A 21,607-nucleotide genomic window follows, 5' to 3' on the forward strand; every position below is an offset into this window, starting at 1 on the left:
TTACATTTCCGCCATCGTTTTTCGTATTCCGCCAGGGTCGTAATGAGGGCCTTTATCTATGACGGTGTTAAAGTCCCCTACGCGAAGCATAGGCCCATTACCCATATCCTTGAACAGATCATTCAGTTTTCCAAAAAACTCAGTTTGGGCTACATTGGGCACATATACACTTAAAATTATTAATTATAAAGCATCTATTTTCCACTAACAGTTTAAGCATCACAAATCGTCCATCTGAATCAATGCTGACTTTTTCCACTGGGACACGTACATTTTTCTTAAATAAGATAGCCACTCCCCTAGAAAAAACACTTGAGTATTCTTTCACATACATCTTCTTATTTTTTAATGTTTTTATTTTATTTTATATAACATGCAACCAAACACAGAAAAAACAAAAACAACACAGACAGGTTACATCATAACAATACCAAAATGTATCAGCAATCAGTGTGGGCTATCCATGGGTCTCTATCTCATTTCAATGTGTCTCCTCATTTCCAGGTCTCATCTGACATCACTTACCCAACCATCTGCGGCTGGGTGCCCCTCATGTTCACAGACCTGCCCCCAAGCATGCTCCTTCTCCCCCTCCTCATCAGTTACAAATTGTGGGCCCTGCTCTTCCGTTTTGTTAGCTAGCTTCATGGATCCCTTGCCGCAGTGCTCCATGCCACACTGCTGTTTCTGCCAGTGACCATATTTTTAGGTCCCCCCACCAATTGTCAAAGTCACGGCCCTCTGCCTTAATCCATGCCATCGCTATCCTGCGCTTTGCCAGTACACAGATCAGGTCTTTCATTTTAGTGAGATGTGCATCGCACCTCCTGCCTCTCGGAAACATTATAAGCAGGCAGAGCTCTAGGGGCCAGACCTGCATCTGAATGCCTACTGTCGTCATCACTCGCCCCAGAACTTCCTGATTAATGGGCATGTCCAAACCATCTGCAGCATTTCCGCCCCCTCCCGGATCCATCTCGGGCAGGTGTGTGACTGTCCCCCCGCCAGATGGGTAAGTCTATGTGGAGTCATGTATGCCCTATGTGTGACGTACAACTGTCCATATAAACCTAGCAACCTAGAATTCTTCAAGTCTCTCTTGGTGTATGTCATTACCCTCTTGCATTCTCTGTCTGTGAAGAATCTCCCCACATGTGTCTCCCAGTGCTCACATACTTTCAGCTGCGGCACTGCAAAACTATCCAGAAATGGGTCATACAGCCTAGAAATCATGTTTCCCTCTTCTACTACATCATACATAGTGTTTAACGTTGTATTGGTCACCACCTCCTCCTGTGGGCTCAGCCACCTCTTCCTAATCCTCCCAGTCATACCCCAATATAGTAAAAATTGGCCTTCAAGTATGCCATATTCGTCTAGAAGGGTCTGGAAATTCAGTAATTTACCTTTTCGCATCAAGTCCCCTATGGTGGATATACCTTTGCTATTCCAATGCATTCTATATTGTTTCACTGCGCCTCGTTGTTCCCCAATAACTCCAGCTAAGTGGACATGCTCGGAGCAAGTGTCAGGTGCTCCTAAGCGTTTCCCAGCCTGGTTCCATATTTCTTTACCTAGTTTCAGCAGTCTGGAAGTTCCTCCTAAGGTGGGTGCTTTAATCCACAGTATCGCCTTCAGAAAATGGGCTTCCTGCGTGGTTTCGTCTCCCAGCCAACTCACTGTGTATTGCAGCTGCCCTGCTAAGTAATAACATTCGAAGTTGGGCACCTTCATTCCGCCTTCAGCATAGTCCTTCTGTAATGTATATAGCGCAACCCTATGTCTCCCGTCTCCCCACAGGAATCCTCTAGCCATTGAGTGCAGTTGGCAAAAGAAGATGGTCAGTATGTTATATATAGGGTATTTTGACAAAGTAATATAGATGTCACGGGAGTACCACCATCTTTAGGTGGGCTTCCCTACCCAGCACCTCCAAGGGCAGCCTCTTCCAGAATCCCATGGAGATGCCCACCCCCTTGAGGGCCTTCAATGTATTGTCCACATGACCATTTAATGGGTCATGCCATATGTTGATACCTAAATATCAAATTGTGTCTGTTTCCCATTTAAGGCACAGTCTCGGCAATCGCTCTGCACCTCAGTCTCTCAGCCCTGCTAGCGAGAACAAGCAGGATTTCTCCCAGTTCACTGTGATGCCAGTGAAGGTGCAATATTGGTTGATTACTTCTAATAGTTGTGGTAAATTATCTTCAGGTTGCCTCACATACAGCAGCATGTCATCTGCGTATAGAGAGAGTAGGTGTGTCGCTCCGTCTATCCCGATGCCGAATTTTAGAAGTGTGCCCAACAGCCTCACTGAATCTGGAAGTGTGCCCAGTATCCTCTCTGTGAATTTAGAAGTGTGCCCAATAGCCTCCCTGTGGAAAGCCTGATTTAGAAATGTACCCAATAACCTCCCAGTGAATTTAGAAGTGTGCCCAATAACCTCTCTATGAATTTAGAAGTGTGCCCAATAGCTGAATAATCTAATTTGGTGCGTACCTAGCTGAACCGACCAATCTCCCTAATAACCCTAATGTGCGAAGTGACTTTAGAATCATGCCTAATACCCTCCCTGCATAAAGGTATTAGAATCTACTATTCTACCTAATAGTACCTCATAGCCTAATATGATCTCTGTACACAGTTGAAGTTAGAAGTGCTCCTAATAACCTATTATCATCTCTGTCAGGAGCAGAGCAACTACTCTGCCCCAGACTCCAAGCCACTTGCCGAACCATAAGTAAAGGAGATGATTGCATGGTATGACGTTTAGATTCCATTGATAGGCCTCTCTCCCTCTACACAGGTCTCTCAGATTTAGCTGAGGTTCTGTCCCCAAATTGCATCATATGATGTTCTAGATTGCATTGATAGGCCTCTCTCCCACTATACTGGTCTCTCAAGTTTAGCTGGGGTTCAGTCTCCAAATTGCATCGATGTTCTAGACTGCATTGATAGACCTCTCTCCCACTATACAGGTCTCTCAAATTTAGCTGGGGTTCTGTCCCCAAATTGCATTGTATGATGTTCTAACTTGCATTGATAGGCCTCTCTCCCACTATACAAGTCTCTCAAAGGTAGGTGGGGTTCTGTCCCCAAACTGCATTTTGTGATGTCTAGATTGCACTGATGGGCCTCTCTCACACTATACAGGTTTCTCAAACATAGCAGGGGTTCTGCCTCCAAACTGCACTGTGTGATGTTTAAATTGCACTAATAGGACCCCCTCCCACTATACAAGTCTCTCAAATAATCTAACTGCGCATAGCTTAGTACTCTATCAATCCGGGAAACCCACCACAACTTAACTCAGTTAAGTCCCATTCCAGCAGACCGTTAACACCATAACACCCCCCGACACTGCACCCTTAGGAAACACACCCTACCCACAGACAGGAAAACAACACTGAGCCAGAGAACACCCCAGTGCATCCAGAGAAGGAAGAACCGAGGGCACTGTGACTACACAACATAGCATAGAGGACCAACTACCTTACCTCGCCTGCATTTAAACTGGAAAATGGCCCGACCCAGAAAAGGACGCTGAGAAAGAGAACAAGACCGCGCAAAAAGAGACGTGAACCCACAAGAAGCAACCCCACTGGAAGGAAACACACCCAACACAGCCATAACCGGAACAAAATCTACAAGAGAAAAATCCTTATACCTCACACCTTACCTCGCAACAACCACGGTACACCAACAACCCAACCCGGAAACCCCGAAACATGCAAAGAACTTCCTGAAACACGTGGAAAAACGATGGGAGCACTCAACAAGAGAGTGGGAGGGCTCTGACCCCATCACACCTTACATCACAAGAACAAAGGGACAATGTTGTTTTCCACTACATCCCACACAATACGGCGAAGCACTGACAACCAACAATGCTACCTCCCACCCAAGAATCAGACTCAATGAAGAAACCACCACTGAACAGCATCACAGCAGAAACACCAAGAATAATCAGCCTTGTTACCAACCTACTGGACCGCTTCAATGAAGAAGCTGCCGTCGCCGTTCTTCATCCTACCGACACCAACGCGGAAACACCACGAACAGACAACCACAAACTTGAACAACAAATAACCTCCAAACAAAATCTCATCCAGAGAATCCACTGCAACCTAAAAAATGCAAGGTCAATGTCCAAACACTCAACTGAAATATACAACCTCCTTTCAGAAGGAGGCATAGACATCCTATTTATAACCAAAACATGGCTAGACGACAACTACAAGATCACCCTCAACAACTGCCTGCCTGAAGACTTCAAATGCATCCAAACAAACAGAAAATCCAAAAGAGGAGAGGGACTAGCGATCATCCACAAGGAAAAACTGGCCATCAAAATGGAAGATCCTCTAAACATTGAGAAATCCGAATCCCTAATACTACGACTTTCAGTAACCCCCAAAACTAACCTGAAATTCATACTGATATACAGACCACCAAACTATGACGCGACTTTCATAGACACTTTCACGGAAGCAATCACCACCCTATCCATCAAGTACAATCATCTGATCATCCTCGGAGATTTCAACATCTGGTTCGACAAAGAAACCACAACCACACAAAAATCCCTAACTGCCCAACTAGCAGCCATGAACCTACAACAACTAGTCAAAGGAGCAACCCACTCATCAGGTCACACACTTGACGCAATCTTCGCCATCAAGGATCTCATCACCACGGCACCCCCAATACTTTGGAGCGACCACCTCATCATCCCATTCATAATCACAACGACCGCTCCAACAAAAAAGCAACAAGAAAAACGACCCATCATGATGAAAAGAAATTGGAGGACCATAAAAAACTCCAACCTAACCGAACTCCTAGAACTCAGCAAACCACAAGCATCAACAATGGAAGAAGCAGATCTAGACAAAAAAGTGGCCCTACTTCATACGTGGATCGCAACAACCCTAGACGACATCGCCAAAGAAAAGCCCTTTCCCTATCACGCAAGAAAACCACAGCAAAGTGGTTCACCCCACTACTCAACGCCATGAAAAGAAAAAAACGAAAACTAGAATCTGAATGGAGGACCAACAACACCTCCTCAAACAAACTGAAATTCCTACAACCGATCCGCTCATATAAAAAGGAAATACAAAAAGCGAAGAGGAAATATTCCGACAACCAAATCTTCAGAGCACCAAACGCCCAGAAAGAACTATTCAAAATCATAAACAAAATAAAAAACCCACTGGGTTGCAACAGCACGCCAATTCCATCGATGAAACTCTGCGAGGACCTTGGAGACTACTTCAAAAACAAAAAAACCTCCATCCAACACACCATTCAAAACAGACCAAGCAATCACAGCGCAAACCCCACTGACACCGACGAGGAACACGCAAACAAGCTACGAAACTTCCCAGAAATATCAGCTGAGGCTTTCGTCAAACTGGTAAACCAAAGCAACAAATCAGGCTCTCCTGAAGACCCCTGCCCCCCGGACATATACAAAACAATTCTCAAACAACGAACCCCCATGGAATACCACAGGAACCGCCTCAACCTCTCAATCTCAACAGGTAAAGTACCACAGGCCTTCAAATCAGCCTACATCAAGCCGCTACTCAAAGATACAACAGGAAACGTAGAGGACTTATCTAACTATAGACCCATCTCCAACATACCTTACTTAACCAAACTGTTAGAAACGTACGTCTACCAAACAACCCAAGAATTCATAGAAGAGCATTGCCTACTAGACCAGGCACAAGTTGGTTTCAGACCCATGAGAGGAACAGAATTATCTCTCCTCTCAATATGGGACGACCTAAAAACCAATGCAGACTCAGACAACAGTAGCGCCCTGATTCTCCTTGATCCGTCTGCAGCTTTCGACACTGTCAACCACACCATCCTTATAAAGAGACGAGAAGGACTAGGGATAACAGACACTGCCCTACTATGGATCAAATCCTTCCTAACAAACAGAACAGAAACAGTATGGATGAAACCTTTTAAATCCAAACCAAGAGAATCCACATGCGGAGTACCCCAAGGTTCGTCCTTCTCCCCGCTGTTATTCAACATCTACATGTACCTACTAATCAAACTCATCAAAAAGCACGGCCTCACATGCTACAACTACGCCGACGATACTCAAATAATCTTCAACATACAAGATACCAGAGAAGAAAACACCACACTAGAGAACTGTCTTCGTGACATATTCAACTGGATGAACCTCAACCACCTCAAAATCAACCCAGGCAAGACAGAGATAATGATTGTTTCAAAAAAGGGAGGAGACATAAACCGCATCCCCTGGCCAATAGAGCTCAGCAACACACCAGAACCATCATCAACTGTAAAAAACCTAGGGGTCCTGATGGATAACAATCTCACTCTAGAGCCACAAGTAAACTCGGTAATCAAGAAATGTTTCTTCCTCCAGCGAGCAGCGAAAAGGATCCTACCGTTCCTGTCGTTCACCAACAAAACACTTACCATCATCGCTCTGATCATGTCCAGAGTAGACGATGCCAACAGCCTATACCTGGGCATGCCCGAACGACTTCTAAAAAAACTGCAACGCATACAAAATGCAGCAGCCAGACTCCTCCTCAAGCTACCCCGAAGAGAACACATCACACCCACGCTAAAAATACTACACTGGCTACCACTAAAACAACAAATAAAGTTCAAGTCCATGTGCATCACGCACAGAGCAATACACAAACAAGGCGCAGAATTCCTAAGCGACAAACTACGCCTACATCAACCGACAAGAACACTAAGATCAAGCACCGACATACGCCTGGAACCAAAACCCTACTACAGAAAAAAACTCAGTGGATCCTCTTTCTCCCACCAGGCACCCAAAGCCTGGAATGACCTACCTAAGAATATACGGAACACAACAAACCACCTAGCATTCAGGAAACTCCTCAAATCATGGCTCTTCACCTGGACAGATTTCAGGATGCTAGCTTGCGCCGCATCCGGATGGGACTGTGAATTGTTGGCTTGCCCACACCCAGATAGAATTCTGGACATTGGCCCACGGCACATCCGGATAGAGTTGTGGGGACCAGCTGGTGCCACACTGGGACAGAACTGCAATGCTAGCATGCCAAAGGTCAGGTAACTCACTAACCAATATAAGCTCAAACTCTGCATACTTATCTCACTCAAACTCACACAACCATCTCTCACACAACAAGCTGCATGACTTCACAACACTGTAACAACACATAAACTGGACCAACAGCACATGCGGCCTATCACAGACCCGATACCAGCACCAAAGCTCAGCATCTGGTGTATACCGAGTTGAAGCTGCCAACAGAACACCACTCCTCTCACTATCCTACTCCCTCTTCACCTTACTAAACTACCCCACCTTACCTTATTATTTACAGATCCGCCAGAGCGCCTGGGGACCAATTCCGTTGCTGACGGTGCACGGTACAAATACCTTTAACATTTAACATTTAACATTTAACATTTAGTGCAAAGATGTATAGCAATGGAGACAGCATTGCATTGGAGACAGTGGGCAGCCCTGCCTGGCATCTTTGCCTACCCTCTATGCCTCTGAGATTTGTCTTCCTGTCCTCTTCTTTGAAGACCAACAATAGGCTGTGCCCCAGTATATTGGCATAGGGTTTGTAGAACTCCCCGGGAGCCCATGAGGTCTCAGGGCTTTGGCTGTCAGGAGTTCCCTTATTACACTTTTTATTTCCTCCAACGTCAGTGGTGCATCAAGCATTTCCGCCTGTTCCGCTGTCAGCTTGGGTAAGTCAATTTGGGATATGACGTCTGCGGCTTTGTCATGTCCCATGACAGTTTCCTCAGAGTATAAGGATTCCTAAAAACTCTAGAACACCCCATTGATTCCATGTTGAGTCCTAACCAGCTCTCCATCTGAATCAGTGATGGTGCTGATCATGTCCCTAAGCTCTTCACTCCTGCACAAACGCGCTAGAAGTCACCCTGGGTTATCGCCCTCCCCATGTAACCTTTTAGTATACATTACAAAGTCTGGCATTCCCATTCTTTCACATACATTTTATTCAAAATATAATCAACTTTATCATGGTGCAGATGGGTCTCCATGAGTAAAACAATGTTGGTCTTTTCTTATTTAAGAAGTTAAGTACCTCCTTTCTCTTAATTGGACTATTTACTCCTCTTACATTCCAATTTAAGATATTTAATAGTTTTGCCATATGAACACAACCAAATTATGTTCCACCACTAATCTTTATGGTGTAGGCAGAGAAATCTTCTAGAGGTGTGCATAACCACCAGTGTGGGTCTGTTCCACTTTAACTGCACCATTACCACATTGAAAATATCAACACAGAAGGCTAAATCCCCAACAAAAAAGAGGGTATTAAGGATTAGATAATTAGCATCACTAGATGTAAGACAGGAGGTAACTGGTAACATGTAAACAGGATATAAATAGAGGAATAAAACAAACAAAAAAACAAAGTAAATAAAAGAAATAAAAGAAGCAAATTGAGGCCAGAAAATAATGAGTATAGCTAAGAGAGAAGCATCAGCTGCTCAATATCAAATTTAAACCAAATATCAATCCAAAAAATAAATGAGTTTCATTCAATAGAATCTTAACTGTATCAAGTAACCTATAAAACATTGCATAACTCCCAAGGAGTGATAGAAAAAAAAACTTGCATATATACTGAGGAATATAGCATTTTAGCAATTAATACATTTGTATATATATATTGCACTTATAAAAACCTATCAAATTCAGTGAAAAAACTTTGTTAAAGGGACGTTATGGTTAAGTTGCACTAACAAAAACCTAACAAATTCAATGGGAACACTTTGTAAAAGGGATATTATGGTTACAAGTAAAATCGGAAACCCCCCAGAAATTCACTAGTTAAGGTAAGCTAAGCAACTATAACTAGCGCCACCACCGTGCACTGCTAAGACTAAAGTGTTCCCATAGAATTTGTTAGGTTTTTATTTGTGCAAGTATGCATGTGTGGAAGAGTTAATGATATTGCCCAGACTAACATTCTCCTTTTTAATCTTCACATTCTTTTTGGCTTCTCAATTTTTCTCTGCATACTAAGACTTGCAGTGCACTATTTCTAATACAAATAGTGCAACAGCAGCTCCCACACTTTCAAAACTCCAGCCCCGTAGGGCATACTTATCACGGGACCACCGGCCCCATTAACAATGCTGCCGGTGCTCCCATGTCCCCATTCCGATACAATGCTATGCAACTGTACACAAATAGAGACTAACATTTTCCACCATCTAACTTTCCAATCCAGCATGACCTGTAATGTCCTAGGGACACTGTTACTAGCTGCCAAACAATTATTAGGATTCTCGTAGCAACCCATCTGCAGCAACAACAGTGTTACAACCATAGTCATAATCACAAGCAATGTTACTTACTCTTCTTCCCAACAACTCCTCCTAAAGTGCTAAATAATGGCATCCTGTACTACAAATACTTTGTCATTACCACACATGCCCACTGATTTTCTTCTTTCCCAATTGCAGTGAATAACAGCCTCCTGAAAGAACACAATCAAAATGGGTGTTGTGATTGTGTCACAACTTCAAATAAATAAGCTTGTCCTGAAGACAGCCACACTATAAAGAAAATACACTAGGAATAGCATCCAATGCATTGTTCGAGGCCGAAAAATATGTAGAGGTATCCATTAGGTTTATAACAGCAAACCATAAATGACTAGAGACTAGAACAATAGCCTCTAGATGAATAAAACAGCATGTAATATCAACTAACTTGACTGATCCTCTTCCTGTTGCATAAACTATGGACAGTGAATTGAAGTGTACTGAATAACTCTGTCACATACTAACCCCACATTCAGATGTCAACATAGATACCTTTGCACATTCTCTGCAGGTGAATGGATTCACACAAGCAGCACAGAACCATATTTCAATGAAGAGGCATATAAACAAGATCAGAAAAACCCAATTGCCATACATAGTAGTAGCCAATGGTATGAAATAGTTGACAACACCATTATGGCACAAGAAAACCTCATTGAAAAAATGTCTCCAAAAAACTTACAATCAACTCTTCATTCCACCAAACCAATCCAGCCAGTCTACAAATGGCCCTGCACCTCAATGTGTAATTTACAGAAGCAATCCTTCAAGGATTTATGCCAATTCCTCAATCACTATGTGAAAGTAAATGAGAAAATTAGAATACATGTTTGCAAACCATGGATTCCTTTCCAGTGCACAATTACTCCGCACTGTGAGGACATTCATTGGCCTGCATTTCTGTACCTGCTTGCAAAAGCACCTTCCATCACATAAAAATGTTAGCAACACAGCATTCCACTATACAGAATCTTTTCCAGAGACTGTACTATGCAAAATGTTCTGCTTTAGATCTGCAATATTTTAATAACATTCTCCTACATGGCTCAGCCAATGAACTCCTTCAACAAATAGACCACATTCAAAGTCAATATTTTGGAAGTGAAGATCACTTAGAAAATCCAGTAACTTTAGAGAAGAGTAGCGAATCTTCTAATAAACATGTACAAAAAAGAAATAGCAAAGTTTAAAAGCACATCTGTTGAAGTACCAAACCAAGTATGTGTGTGTTGTTGCAGCAATGTTTTATAAAAAGAGCACCAAATCTGTATATGTAACATACAAAATAGAAGACAACGAGGAATCTCAATGGTTCCAAATAGCTCTATATCTCATAGCAGAAAACAAACACAAAATTACTAAACCCTCAATACTTTGCAAATACTGCACTACAAAGCTTGATAATAACCAAATACCTTCACAGGCTATTACTAATAACGTGGAAATATTCCCACTTCCAAAACCTCTCCAACAGCTTAATTTGCATGAAAGCATTATAATCCAAATAGTACACCCATTTCAAGCTATAATATGCCTTCAAACCAAAACAGCCAAATTGCCTCCTTCTGAATTACTAAAAGGCATTTTTGTCAAAGTAGTTTATTTGCCATTCGATCTTAAAGAAAATGTAGTCACTCTAGGAGTGCAACGGCCAATAGATCAATCTTTGATTATCATAGTGAATGGTGTACCAACGAAAGACAAACGAATTTGACAACAACTGGTAGACATAAACAAAGTTAGAGAAGCCCTACAACATCTTAAAGAGAACAATGAGTACTACCAAGAAATAAACATTGAATAAATCCTAAGGGAATCACTGAAATAATTCAGGATTCCTCACAAACTGGCCAATTTGAACTTGTAGATCCCAATACAGCATCTAATATTTTAGACCAGTATACAATTCACCTATTACACTCCAAAGACACCATAGACGATGCACTAGAAACATATCAAATGTGTCAAGCCAAAGGATCTCCATTCAGCATATGGGGAAAAAGTGTAGAAGCACAAGCTTTTCTTCTACTCTTTCCTGCTGGAAAAGGGGGAAGATATAATGAAAGATGCACACAAATAACAGCATCAGAATACTGCTCTTTACAAATGTATTCTGAAAACCCCAGATTCAGACAGAACATTGAATACATATTCCACCTCCTGTTTGAAAGTGAACTAGCAACTCTATGTTACGGAGTTGCACACATATTGAAAAAAGGCTCCTATTTTTTAAACATGTCTGCTACCAAACAACTTCAAAAGATAAAAGACAAAGATTATGTTTTGCAGTCAAGTATCACAAATCTCTTGGCAAACAAGCAACGTACAAAAGAGTACTGGTTCCGACGTCACGCTGATGTACAGCGGGGCTTCAAGCGAGCTCCCACCCCCGAAGGTGAGGATCGAAGGAGCGGGTCGGCTCCAGTGCGCATTGCGCGGCTGCTGGAGGACTGTCCAGGCGAGAAAGGCAGCCAGCGCAGGACACTGTGGAGAGGCGGGAGCCGGGAGCCTGCTGAGGCAGCCAGGGGCGAAGCGGTCATGTGGCTCCGTGCGAGCACCTGCCCCCGAAGGTGAAGACTGAGGGAGCGGGTAGGCCCCGGTGAGCGGTGCGCGGCTGACGGAGGACCGCGAAGGGGAGAGTGCAGCCCGCGGTGGGGCAAGCAGGCCCCTCCCTGTTGGACGTTGTCAAGCTGAATGTGGGAGAAAGTGTAAGTGGGTGGCGGGGGCTGGCCCGGTGGTGGTCCAGGTGGTCGCGGCAGCTGGAGTGGCAAAGGGGCCGGGCACCCCTAATGAAGTCCGGTGTTGAGGGTGTCCTCCGTGCTTGCGTCCCCCTGCATACCTAACTGCAGCTAAGGGCCCTTGCATATGGAACATTTGGAACACACATGTCAGAGCGGACCTTCTCATTGACTGTGTAGCTGCACCCTGTGGACAAATACCCCCTTCCCTCCCTTTTTTTTTCTCTTTATCTGGTAGCTCTACGGGTGCACCTCTGGGATATAGTGGCTCCGCCGAGCAACTATAGTGGCCCTAGAGGGGATGGGAGTTAAAGTGGCCCGCTGTGTTGTTCTGGCCCGCGGCAAGCGGTGGGTAAGTGTACTGGCCTCCGTGGAGAGAATAGGCGGAGGGGTGACCTCGACAAGAAGCTAGGGAGTTGAAGGAAAGGTGGGACCAGATGCTGCGTGGCCGGCAAAAGTTTGAGCTAATGGCCATGTGAAACAGAGGGAAAAGTGGGAAGCAATCGCAGCACCCGCAGGACTTTCAAGGCACCCTCCACTCCTTGTGGCTGATACAGAAAATGGGCGGGGACATGGAGAGCAGCAATGAGGGGCCGGAGGAGAGGAGGGCAGCGGAGGGGACACCGGACCCAACCCCGGTCGCTGGACAGGACTTTCTGGGCAAAATCCAGGCGCTGCATACTAGCTTGGCCAAGACATTCCAGGAGCAGTTTCAGCTCATGCAGACGGACCTTTATGAGGCGCTGGGGGAGATTAAGCGAGATCTAAGGCAATTGGGCAAAAGGACGGACCTCCTGGAGAGGGGCCTCCAGGAAGCGGAAAAAGAAACTACAGCTAACAGTGAGGCCATAGAGCGCTTAGATGTAGCAACTAAGAATCTGGAGATACAAATGGAGGACATTGAAAACAGATCTCGAAGGATTAATATAAGGGTGAAGCAACTGCCGGAAGCGGTCCTGGACAAGGATCTGAAACAGGAAATTCAGGGCATCTTCGCGGACATCCTAGGGGAGGGGGTCCGGACAGCATCGAACTGGACTGCGTTCTTAGAGTTGGCAGGCTTTCTAGGGGGCCCACCTCAAAGCCGAGGGATGTTCTTGCCACCTTTACCAGATACGCTCAGAAGAAGGCGGTTCTTCAGGCTTGGAGGAGAATGGAACCCATAATGTTCAAAGGGCAACAGATAGCCCTATACCAGGACTTGGCTAATACTATGCTGGTAAAGAGGAGACAGATGGCGCCAGTGTTGAAGGGTCTGAGGGGGCATGGGGTACAATACAAGTGGACATTTCCATTTGGCTTGGTATTTGATTGGGAAGGCTCTCAGCAAAGGATAACGTCAGTCCAAGAAGGTGCCAATATGTTGCGGATTGACCTGGATGAGGGCCCTGCGGGTGGTGCAGAGTGGGCCACAGGCAGCAGGCCGAGGCAGAGGCCTTGGGAGTGGTCTACAGTGGTAGATAAAAGGCGAAGGGGTCCGAGAGGAAATGGCAGTGGCTCGCCCAGAGAGAATGGAGGGGCCTGTGATGAGGGAGGGCCTGGCAGCAGGGGGAGCATTTGAATTGGACCATAGGATGTAAGGGTGACCTCATAAACACGGAGGCGAAGATTTACACTATAATATTGGCTAGGCGGTTAGAAAGGTACCTATCTTCGCTGGTCCATCAGGACCAGGCAGGATTTGTGGCAGGGAGGCAGACGGCTGATAATGTTAGATGGGTGGCTCATGTAGTCGAGAAAGCGCGAAAGACGACCACTCCGGCAATCCTATTAGCGATTGACGCTGAAAAAGCGTTCGATCGGGTGGAGTGGTTGTTCCTGTTCCGAGTCATGGAAAGGATGGGTCTTGGGTCAGAGTTCATTGGCATGGTAGAGGCAAATTATAAGAACCCCTGCTCGCGGATCTTGGTCAATGGAGAATTATCAAACCCAATTAGGCTCAGGCGTGGGACGAAACAGGGGTGCGCTTGTCCCCCCTGCTTTATGCTATATATCTGGAAAACCTTTTACTGGCTATAAGAAGGATGGATGAAATTCAGGGTATACCGTTTGGGGGGTGTCAGCACAAGGTGGCGGCATTCGTGGACGATATGTTGCTCATGCTGACGCAGCCGAAGGAGTCCATTAGGGCGAGCATGGAAAGTTTCGGGCTTGCGGGTTAATTGGCAGAAATCTGAACTGATGAACTTATCCCTAGAGGAGAACGAGGCGAGGGAATTGAAAGCTTTCTCCCCGTTTAAATGTAGCCCGGGTGGGATACGATACTTGGGGATCCGGATGACCCCTTCCTTGGGAGGCTGGTACGGCGCAAATTACTCCCCTATGTTAGAGGCAATTAAGAAGGATTTAAGGAGGTGGAATGCTCTTAAGATCTCCTGGCTGGGGATGGGGGAGGTTATCAAAATGGTTATTCTGCCCCGCATACTTTATCTGTTTCAGGTGATCCCGCTGTATCTCCCTGCGGGCTTCTTTAAGGAACTGGATCAAGTGGTCAAAAAGTTTATTTGGGAGAGCAAGAGGCCGCGTTTGTCATGGCGCCTTCATGTGGCGTCCAGGGGGCGAGGGGGCATGGGTCTCCCCGATTATGGGTGTTACCATGAGGCAGCACTCCTCTGAGTGATTAGGGAGTGGTTTGCGATGGAATATGAGAAGCATTGGGTAAAAATGGATAGAGCAAGTCGCCCGTCATCACCTGGGGGAGGTGTTATGGCTCCCGTGGAGATTGAGACTGCCACCTATTTATCTGAGTGATATTACAAAGGGAATGGTGGTCACTTGGGACAGGGCTGTCGAGAAACGAGGGATCTCATCTTTTCCTTCCCCGTTTACACCTATTTTTAACAATGGGGATTTTACGCCAGGGCTGGAGAGGGGGGCGTTCAGAACTTGGGAGGAAGGGGGATGTAGGGCGTTGAGAGATATGTTTCATGATCGAGAGGTGAAAACCTTCGAAGACTGCAGCGGGAATTCGGTGTTGGGGAGCAGGAAAGACATAGGTACTTCCAAATTAGACATTGGGTCATGTCAGCAGAGGTTAAGAAGGCTGCTACATGCGGGCTGACGCTCTTCGAACAGTTCCTCCTGACCCATGATGGTTCTAGAGGGCTAATCTCAGATTTATATAAACTCTTAGAGAACTCGGGCCCGAAGGTCATCTGGCCACATATGAAGACATTTGAGCTGCAAGTGGGGGTGGCAATGGATAGGGAGGACTGGGAGAGGTTGTGGAGGGCCAGACCAAAAATGGCTAAGGTGGCCCAACTGTGTGAAGCATGGTATAAATATATCTTTGGTTGGCACTATACCCCGGCCCGGTTGCATACAATGTATCCGGCAACGTCGGGGGACTGTTGGAGAGGCTGTGGGGAGGAGGGCACGGCTTCGAAATATATGGTGGGATTGCCCGCGTGTTAGACCCTTTTGGAGCGACATTACACGTGCCCAATCTCAGGCCTTGGAGCAAGGGGGAACCCAGGCCCCGCGGGAGATCTTGCTGGGGAAAGGAGGGGCAGGAGAGGAGGGGGAAGGAAGAGGAGGCTCCAGGGCGAAGAAGGTCTTTATCTTGGCAGCCATGGGCCTCATTGCACAAAAATGGAAGAGCCCAACGATTCCCACAGAACAGGATTGGCTAAGGAAAATGTGGGATATTGTCTTGCTGGTATGGGTCACATATGCGGCTGATGGGAAGCTGGGGTGTTTTGCTGCTGATTGGGGTGAGACGTTGGACTATCTAAGGGGGGAGTTCAGGGAGCAATGGTGCCCCCAGAGACTAAAGCTGTTGGACATTCATGGCTGAAAGTTTTGCGAGGAGTGGGTTTTGTGGACACTACGACCGTAGCTGGAGAGGGGTGGAGGGAGGGAAGGACGGGGGTGTTGTTGTGGGAGTTTCTGTTCTTTTGAAATGGTTCTGTTCTTCTTTTTGCTGAAACTAATAAAAAGATGTTACAAAAAAGAAAGAGTTAAAATCCACCAACATGAAAGTGCTTCAAAACATAACCTTCAAAACTATGAAACTATCAACAGTTATAATACGCTAGCTGGTATCTAACTGCACCCATTGTACTGCAATATTAGTTTCCAATAGTAACATTCTTAGAATATACCAACAGAATCAAACTACATCAAAGCATAACCTTTAAAACTGCAAAACTATAAACAGTTAGAATACACCAACTGGTGTCTAGCTACAGCCATACCACCAGCACTTTTGAAAAGCAAAACATGTACACCATTACAATTCTTCCTACTGCAACACTACTTGTAACAGCAAATACACTTATTTGTGTACATTAAACATTCCTTTAAGTACTCCACACTTCAAACAAAGATAGTGTGACAGGTACCATCAAATAAATGTACTAGGGTTGTTTAATCCTGCATGGATTTTTTCCCACAGACCCAATGATTATGCAACCAAACACAGCAACTGTGCAAAATGCACAGTAATATTGTTCGAAACATAGTACTAATTATGAGGGTCTAAAAAGTACATGAATATGTGAGATTATATGCAATGCAACATTGTGAAGTATCTTACCTAACATATTATGCTATGTTTTTTTCACAGAGAAAGAAGCAAAGATTTCTCCTGCATTACCATGTGCATCAAAGTCAACATGTACCCTAATGCCACATCAATGAAAAGTAATATTCCACTTCAATGGTATTGTGTCACTATGTTCCAAAAAGTATACCCTGCCTATAGAGTATGCTTAATGACTATGCATATATTATAGTAATGGTTCTTTCCAATGGCCGAATTCCTTTTGTGTACACATATAATTACAATGCTTGTGGGCAGTGACCAGATTCTACGGCCTGCAGCCATGCAAACCACAACTTTCCCTTAACTTCCCAATTCAAACACCATCTGCAGGCATCAAAATAGACCGGCAACCCTATTTTTCACCAATGTCAATATCACCATATCATCTAGATTCCACACCCCTACTCTAACAAGCCCTCTTGAAGTCACCAAATAACCTCAAACATGTTTCTCCAACTGCCCACCAAACATTTACTACTACAAAGGTTGTGGCCAGATCCTTAGTTGCATGGCCGTATCATACCTTGGTAGTTGTGCCAGTGCCTAGATTCTTGGGTGCATGGCCTATTTTTAACCTGTGCAACCATCCTCATTCCATCTACATTCCACTCCCCTACCCTAATAAAGCCTGCCTGCAGTCACCAGGTAAGCTGCCCACCTAAGACACTGTTCACAGACTGCCGCGTTGTCTGCCGACTGCAGCGTCCAGCACACTCTTCTCGCACTTAATAAAATAGCCCCATATCATCGTTCTTTCACTCCCCACCACTCCCAGCTCATCTTTCCAACACCAAATGAACCAGAATATGTTTCCCAGCCATGTTCCCCACTGCGCTGTACATGGACAGCTGCGTATATCCGCGGATAGAACATGGTGGGCAATTCGGAAAAATATGACGCACATCAAGCTTTTCACCAAACAATCCGTGGGCGCCTCAAGTCTGTACGGAAGAGTGAACAGGGACGTGAGTCAAAATACCAGACCCGGATATCACTATTTTTTTTTTTAACCTACATTTCGACTGTTTTAAAGAAAACGCTGGGACGAATTTACACCAAATTTACAAAAGAACGATTTCGGGACAAAGCCGCCGCTCCTATCACACATTTGGTGAAAATCCTTCCAGCGGGTGAGCAAAAATTTCTTTCCATTGCGTCTATGGAAAAAAACATTTTTGGATCCCACCCTAACTCCCCCCCCCTTTGACAAAGCCTCACCAAACTTACCAAAACAATTCAGAGCGGCCCATATACTTATTTTGCAGAGTATGGTAGGCATTCGTCCAGGGGGAGCAAAGTTGTAAGCCGCCCAAAATGTGCTCTTCCTATGAGTTGAGCACCTTAACAATAACTACAGGGCTGCTACCGCAGGCCCTGTAATATATATTTTTATATCTTATTATTTTTTGTGGGGGTTTCCTCCTTTTTTATTTTTTCCCTTTTTTTTCCTCTTTTTGCACCCTAAACTCTGTTTCCCCATCCTCCCCCTTTCTCCTCCACATCTCAATCATATACAGGCAATATATTTAATCGATCATCTTCCGCAGTATGATATTACAGGATATTAACAGCACAGTATGGTAGATACAATCTTTTGCTCTTCTCTCGTATGTGTAATTAACATTTATAATTCATGAATTACACCATAGCAGTTAAATCTACTAAGCCATAAATCACGGCTTCCTATGTTCCAAGCAAGCTGTGGCATACTATAACACTCATACCGGGCGTGTTGAACAGGTCTGTATGAATGTATTGATTAATGTGTACAGGGAATTCATCTAATCTCAATAAATCTTCTTTAGTTTACTTTCACCCACATATTACTGACAGTAGGGTGGGTTGGTAGCAATGTACACTGGCATGACCTTACTCAAAAAATGCCACTCATTCACAGTGCCAGCAGAACAACAATCTACTTCCCACAAATGCAAAACTAAAAGATTGAGCAAATATACAATTCGGTAATAGAAGGAAGAATTTCTAGCCCAGTGAATACATATACATGACTATGTTTTCTTAATTTATATTCCATCAGGCATATGCGAAGTTTTATCTACACGTGTAGATATGACACTAAATTAATAGAATATACTATCTCTCCAGAGCCATATCACAGTTACATTCCTCAGGTGAGACTTTCAGTTAGCGCCAAAGTTATTGACATGAAAAAAGGAACTCAAGATGGTATCCCAGAGGGCCATGTTGATGTTTAATTGTGGCCTAGAGCAGAACGTTGGACAAATATATTCCAAAAACCTGACCATTTATCGCAGACTTTCACCCTCCAGGGCCTCGCAAATGTCCTGGTTCAGCCACTCATTATGGTCAACTCCAAGCTTGCATCAGCAATGGTATTTGCACGTCCCACACTATCTGGGAGTCTTAGTACCCACAGGTCACCAGCTGCATCACCAAGAGACTGCCCAGTGCATAAATAGGTGAACATCTACAGGAACGTCTGCATCAGCCGTGTAGAACAATGGAAGGAGACGGACCAAGAAATGCACCGCAACATAGCTGCACGGCACAGTCAGAAGAAGTAGTCAATCAAAGCTGTCTTGCCTGTTTCTCTGCACAGGACCGGCATCTAAAGAACAAGGTCCAGGCGCGTATTGTATAAGCAGGAACAGAACGCTGCCATATTTCCTGCGTCTGATTTGGAGATGGTAATCGTCAGACTTCCTTATTCAATAATTGTCCTTATCATGAAATGAACTGGTAAATTACCTCAAATAATTATTATATGTAGTCTGAGGATCTTTCCAGAAGTTGGAGAGATGGGTGTATATCTGAGATAGTGACACGAAGAGCGTCTCGAGAACATATTATACTGGTATACACAGCGATGCTGTTGCACCAATTCAAGGTTATGTGACACAAACCTCCACTTATTTTCTCTGATTCGTAATAAGTAGTCATTGGATGTTACTTTGACCTATGATGGTGGGTTCAAAATGTTTTAAAGAGTCTAATGCAGAACCAATAGTATTTAAGCTGCTTGGCAAATGTTTGGAACCTCAAAGAGGCAAATCCTCTAGTTTCGCACACAAAATATTGTCTGTAAACAGTTATGGCAATGAACTAGCAGATGTGTCAACATGACAGCAGCCAATAAGATGTGTGGTGGCAGATTAGAAATGCTCTATGCATTGTTGATGACATTAAAACCTGCCTGTAACGGAGCTTTCCTAACTCAAAAGGAATACCTAACTTATATTCCTGCAAACTAAAAGAGAACACCATAATAATCACAGTTCCCCAAAAAGTTGGAAACCTCATTTAAAAAGTACATTAATAGCTCAAGCAAGAATGGCTGCTGCTCACTTTGGAATGTTAGCAACAACTCACATTTGGATTGACAGATATTGGTGGACACAGCTGAGAACAGATAAAGAACAGTAAAATGCACATTTTTCTACATGTAGGCAAACCACTGCGGATCAAACTAGTAATCCGAAAGAAACTCCTCTACCTGAAGACAACAGCACCTTTTGATACCATGTTCATGGATTAAAAGTATGCTGGGTACAAAATAGCAATAAACCCCACTCTGGAGGTGGGGCCGGGGGCATTACCTGGTCAGGTAATTGCTTGGGGGCCTTTAATTATGGCCTGGCCCATTTCCGGGTCCAGTAATGCCCCCATCTCGGCGTATATTGCTCAAATAAAGTAAAATGTGTTAGTTACCACCATAACTCTAATAATTGTGTTGCTACTACCAACACCATGACCTTATGGATTTATACAGCTTGGGAGAGGTCATTATTTCATCAGATCATGATCCTCCCCAATCTATGACTCTTAGATTTGCCTCAGTTCATAACTTGGTGGCGGGTCATCGTCTTGTCAACGAGGCAGTAGTGTAGCATTGTTTTGTGTTTAAATGTGATTTTTTTGTTTCCAATAATTTTAATCACTATATGCCTTATTCACTTTTGTTAATTCTTTCTGCATGACATGGTTATATGTCATAAAGTACCCACTACTGTATGTTATAATGATATTGCAATTCACCATGGAGTGCTGTGACGAAATATAGTTATACATCATAGTGGGGGTATTTCATTCCTTATAATACATGGCCCCACATTTTTATCCCCTTAAATGCAAGCTCTGTTACTTAACTGCTTAAGGGTGGAGGACAAGATTGCTCATCCTCTGCAGTGCTTCTTCAGTCGGAGAACGAGCAATCTCGCCCTTTTAACTACTTACCTTTGGGGGAGGCGGATCTAACCCCTCCCCCACCCCGGTGGAGCACCGATGGTCCTAACCCCCAGGCTATGAAGAGAAAGACTTTTGGTACTTGTTCTGACGTCATCAGGAAGTGAAATATGCTGAAGCCAAGGCTTCAGAATGTAAATAAAACAGACACAATTTGGCGTGTTGCTTGAGCATCCTTTGCCCAATCAGCTTGTGGTAAGGCTTGTTGGAAAGGGGCGACTCTCCCCTTTCCAACGAGCCTTCGCAAAAGCAGATTGTTGGTCAAGGATCATTCGATTCTCGACCAGCAATCAACACTGGACCGCCAGAGAATTGATTTTGGGGCTGGGGTGCCCCCCAGGACAAACAGCCCCTGCACCCCCACCCTCAAAAATGCCCAAAGGATAGCACACTATTGCCTTGCCTTCTTTAGGTGCAATTTGGTGCTGTTTTCCACCGATTTCCCCCCAAGGAAGGCAAAACAACACAGCACTCTATGTAGGGTGGCACACATGGAGGCATTAGGGGCTGGCCCTGTGCCTGTGGGCCAGCTCTCTCAGGAATCCCCCCAAAGGAACAGCATATCCTTGCTGCTTCCCTGAGTTTGGGGGACAAAATAGAGGGCCTGTCCCCATGTTGCCACCCCTGGAAAGCTGAAAGGAGCACCAAGGAAATAATGTTGGGGATGGGGGCTCCTAGGGGCCAAACAGCCCACCAAGTCCCTCCATGGAAAATT

Source organism: Ambystoma mexicanum, chromosome 9, assembly GCF_040938575.1.
Source record: "Ambystoma mexicanum isolate Mex_15411 chromosome 9, UKY_AmexF1_1, whole genome shotgun sequence".
NCBI classification, from domain to species: domain Eukaryota; kingdom Metazoa; phylum Chordata; class Amphibia; order Caudata; family Ambystomatidae; genus Ambystoma; species Ambystoma mexicanum.